The following is a 5000-nucleotide window of genomic DNA, read 5'->3' on the forward strand; positions in this document are numbered from 1 at the left end:
TCTACAGTTCCTTAGAGCGCTGAAACAGTTTGCCTTGTGTGTACTGTGTGTCCGAGGGTCGATGAATGAAGAATGTGAATACAAGAGCCGTCAATATTAATGATAGAAATAGTGCACTGGCCACCTATTGGCGGGATTTAACCACATAATGAATTTTAAAGAAAGCGCCGCAGGGTTCTGGAAGGGGTTTTTATTTATCCAGTACTAACGAAGGCTGTTTAGATACGATAAAGGGCAGTCACATCCTTAGAGAAACCAAGCACTCCATCTTCGTATAGGAAGCTAACAATCCTGATTTATGCCTTGTACCCAGTGGAAGCCAAAACACACACACACACACACACACCCTCCTGGAGCAGCGGATGGGCAGCAAACCAGACTGGTCAAGTTGACAGATCTGTTTACTATTCCTTTTCTTTTCTTTTCTTTTCTTTTCTTTTCTTTTCTTTTCTTTTCTTTTGGACCGAAGGCGCTCTGCGAAACCCGTAAACGTAACTCGTTTTATGCTTAATTATGAAGATATTCTGAGATTTATTTTCTTTTATTATACGGTGTACTCCATATTAATTGTCAAATTGTCGCTGTCATAGCACTCAGAAAAAGGAAAGTTTTTCATTGTCACTTGAACGACATGATATTTCCAGTTCTGCTGGTACTAACTACAGTAGAGACTTGGGGCGGCAAATTTAAAGACTACATTCGAACTGCACCTTGGCTTGAATAACCTGAGCCCATCTGTAGCTATTCTTGTGTTGACTCCGTCCGTTGGCTGTCATACGCAGCAAGTCAGTCATATGTTTGGGACACCAAATCTTGATAGCTTGGTGAGTCATTACACATATTTTAAACATCATTCTAGCATGGACAGGAAGCCACTGCAACTCAGTATAGGTGTAATCTTGTCACGCAGTGCAACACCCTCTATAAGTCTTGTCGGTCAGTTTAGTATATTTTGCAGCTTCCTGAGTTGCAGGAACCTTATATAAATACTCTGTCCATGTAGGTAGAAATCTTGATTTGGTAACAATCCCTCTGAAGATGAGGACAGCAGTCCTCGTAAAGCTTCAGGATTTTCAGTGGATCTTGTGCAATGCATAAAGAGTTACACGCAAGAAAAGGGTTTTATTTTATCCTCATATATGTTTGATATCGACTCTACTCTATATATGCCTGTCGAATTCAAGTTCTGTGCTTAGAATCGATATCAACCCATGTAACCTTAATAGCTGATTGGTAAGGTTGTAAAAAAGCTAATTATGAACTTTTGTCACTTATTCGAATCCTGTCGGAGGTGAAGCGCTTATCAGTTATAACTCCCCTTGGATGTAATTATTAATCGATATTTGTAAACCTAGAAAGTCACACGTGACAATAATTTTATACATATACATACATATATATATATATATATATATATATATATATATATATATATATATATATATATATATATATATATATATATATATATATATATATATATATATATGCATATATATTACATACTGTACAGTATATATATATATATATATATATTTATATAAATAATTGCATATTTATGAAAAATTGCTTTACAGCGTATGTATATTTCAAGCAAAAGCATTTTTACAATATTTTGAAATATGAGAGATAAGAACAGCTTCTTAAAAATGAAGTAAAAGTTTGCCTTATATAAGGCTGACGCGTCCCAAATTATAGGATTTTTGCAAATTGGTAATGATCTAACAGCGAAAGCTTTCAATTTCAGTTCGTTTAGGAAGTATCACCTTTGAATCGGCACTTGTTTTCCCGTTTAGGTCATTAAATGCTAATGATTGCATGTTTGGATTCACGCGAGCCAGTTCATTTTGGCTTGAGTTGCTCTTTATGATTCCCCGTTTCCTTCGTTCATGTCAACATTTCATTAAGAAGAGATGACTGCTGTTCATACTTCAAGCTCCCTTACTTCAGTATAGATTCAAATTGAAGTTCTCTACGTTGTGTGAAATCCCGTGATATATCTTAATCATTATGCAAGGAGGTACAGTAAACGGAACTTACCAAACAATTCGAGACAGTCAGGTACTGAGGGTACACAAAGGCTGCTGCGTCGAGGTAGTTGTGAGGGCACTTGGACAGGTCATCCACCCAATCGAGGCAGCGAGTCACCACCGTGAAGACGTGTGTTGGCACCAGGAGGGCTCCGCTTGCGCTGCCATCAGGGGAAAATAATTATTAGTGGAACGGGGCCTACCGATACCAAGGCTTTTCCTATTTTGCAATGTCTTCAGAAACTGCGAGGTTATTCATAGGATTTAGAAATAGGGACAAGCTGATCAGAAGAGAACAAAAAATAAAAGTACAATCATAATCTTTCGCTTCTAAGATATCCGAATGACCTGCATCTTCTCACTGCTGACCAGTGGTAGTAAGACAAACATTTTGGTTAAGATCTGGAGGAGTAACAGATGACGAGGTTAATCGAAAACAGTGGCGTCTTAAGGTGGAAAGATCTAAGTGACAAGATTTCTTAAGAGTTCAAATCAAGAAGTGGGAGTAAGAACCTCGGTGATTAACTTATCGCTGATGTCGAGTATCGTTACCTTAACGGGACCAGATCGTCAACAAACGTGTCGGCATCGTAGTCAAAGACGGGTCCGCTGATGACGTTGAGGGCGCCATACTGCCTTCCCCACTTCTGCACATACGTCAGCAACTGCTCCCATCGCTTTTGTAGCTGGTAGGTGAAAGGAACAGCGTTGCTCGTCAGGAAGGGCAACTGAGCGCAGTCCTTCCTTCGGATGAAAGCTGCCACCGGAAATGTTAATGGGGAAAACCCTTTAGTTAAATTGGATCATATCTCTCCACGAAAAGATTAATTGACTGAATGGCTTTCTCATGGTTTTTCCTTCTCATATTTTGATGAAAACGGATAAACATTTCTTAAGCTAATTGGAATGGTCAACAATGACTTATCTGATCACAGACCTCAGCAATGCCATTTGAACTTACGCTGTCTTGTCAAGACGAAAGGTGATTTCGAAAACAGGAGTAGATGTAAGAATACGAACATTATGCGCTTATATCTATTACATGAAGAGAAAAAGACGTTCAAGAATACTCTAACTTCTTATTAAAATATCAGGGAATCAATATTATTTTATCTACTCCAAAATTTAAGACACACACACACACACACACACACACACACACACACACACACACATATATATATATATATATATATATATATATATATATATATATATATATATATATATATATATATATATATATATATAATGTGTGTGTGTGTTTGAAACACTGTGGCTAAATCAACAGTTCTAGGTTTAGTTAATAGGAAAATTATAATGTGTGTGTGTGTGTTTTGAAACACTGTGGCTAAATCAACAGTTCTAGGTTTAGTTAATAGGAAAATTTTACATCTGAAAATTCTTTGGAAACTGAAAACTCATAATTCCACTATATAATTTAAAATTGGACAGCCCATAAAGTAATACAAAATTTTAAAATTCTGTTTATTGGAAACAGAGTTTCGAATAAACTTAATTGTAATAGATGGAAAATTAGTTAGTCTATGATTCTTTACTGATATAACAGAACTCCATTGTGAAACACTTCTTTCTTTTTAAAGATTACAAAAGATTACCGGCTTTATGCAGATGTGTTTATTGTTTCATAAAACCACGTGGTCAGAAGTTAATAAACAAAATAAGTGGCCAACATTCTCTCTCCTTCGGCCTTCGCAGAAATCTCCTCTTTTTGGCATCTCCAGTCGCCTAAAATGTTCGATTTTTGTTAATAATGTGGCTGCAGATTCTACGTAGCCTGTTTATTGATAAGGATATGTTTTAGTCAAGTACAAATTTGATAACTTGGGAATTTTAACATTATTTTGTATTACTGTATATATACATATATACGGTACATACTTACAGTGCATCATTATTCTTGAAATGCCGTTTCTCTTTTCATTTGACTATCGGGGCAGGGGAATATGGTGGGCGAGGGAGAAGCAAGCGTATTTCAAACCAGAGAATAGCAGTTAGCGCTAGTTTTCACCAATGTAGGAATCACCTCCCCCACTCACCTAATCTGGGGAAACAATGTAGACCCCCTTTTCAACCCCATCGCTTGATGTGGGAGTAGTTAGGTACTGCGAGCTTAAGGGATATAGTGGGGCTAGCCAACAGGAGGGACCTTAACCTCTAAGTACTTAATCTTAAGTATCCTTTCCCTCTGCTCTTTTTGCTGGCTGTATGACTTTTTGCAGGTCCGACAGGCCTAAATTTTGACAAACAGGCCCAAGCCAAGCGCAATCTCAGAGATGGCAAGCAGAGGCCTCCGATATCCCATCGAAGACGCATGTCTGCATTTCTTCCGTCTTGGTGAACGCTACTTCGATGAATGGCCGAGTCGACCGTGTTTTGGTGCCAACAACTGTAGACCAGGTTCGTGATTCACAAGTAGTCAGTACGCCAGCCCTTTCCCTCCCCCCTGAAATCCCTTGATTTTTCCATTCCTTTAAACTTCAATTCCTTTTTCCACACAAGCCTTTCCCTTTGTTAAGTCACCCTGCTCCGGCAGCCCGTAACTCGCCCCATAACTTGCCTTGAAATCAAGTAAAATGATTCAGTGATAAATATCCAATTATCCTTTCCCCAGTGCAAATTAAGGGCAGATTAGTCTAAGTGATACAAGTGTTTGAAGCTTCCCCCTTTGTGTGGTGGCAACACGTGTTCATTGCTTCAGAGCCCAATCCACTACGATTCCAAGATTGTGATTACGTGATTTCTTATATTTAAGAACATGCGTTTGTGTAATACTTTTATAGGGAGATTTCATTTCTCTTGTCGTGTGGTGTTAACTCCTAACCTATCTTGCAGGGAGTCATCATCTGCTCAGTTGCAAATCTATGTCCCGCTAATTCTGACTGCCATCCAAATTTTGCTACCATTCCCGGTCACAGTCTGATTGCAAGACTCCGTTGCTGGCCCCCA

General features: G+C 38.4%; 1 long non-coding RNA gene and 1 pseudogene across 1 annotated transcript in view; one reads left to right on the forward strand and one right to left on the reverse strand.

Moving 5' to 3' along the window:
- The window catches only part of LOC136833491 (ectonucleotide pyrophosphatase/phosphodiesterase family member 3-like), a 63805-nt pseudogene that overhangs the window by 2861 nt on the left and 55944 nt on the right, over positions 1-5000 (reverse strand).
- Positions 3353-5000, forward strand: part of LOC136833492 (uncharacterized) — a 1936-nt gene continuing 288 nt past the window's right edge. The window contains exons 1-2 of the long non-coding RNA XR_010851487.1: positions 3353-4451; positions 4887-5000. The exon at positions 4887-5000 is cut by the window's right edge and continues 288 nt beyond it. This is a non-coding gene — a long non-coding RNA (uncharacterized lncRNA). The remainder of the gene's footprint in view (positions 4452-4886) is intronic.

Source organism: Macrobrachium rosenbergii, chromosome 51 (genome assembly GCF_040412425.1).
Source record: "Macrobrachium rosenbergii isolate ZJJX-2024 chromosome 51, ASM4041242v1, whole genome shotgun sequence".
In the NCBI taxonomy this organism is placed as follows: Eukaryota; Metazoa; Arthropoda; class Malacostraca; order Decapoda; family Palaemonidae; genus Macrobrachium; species Macrobrachium rosenbergii.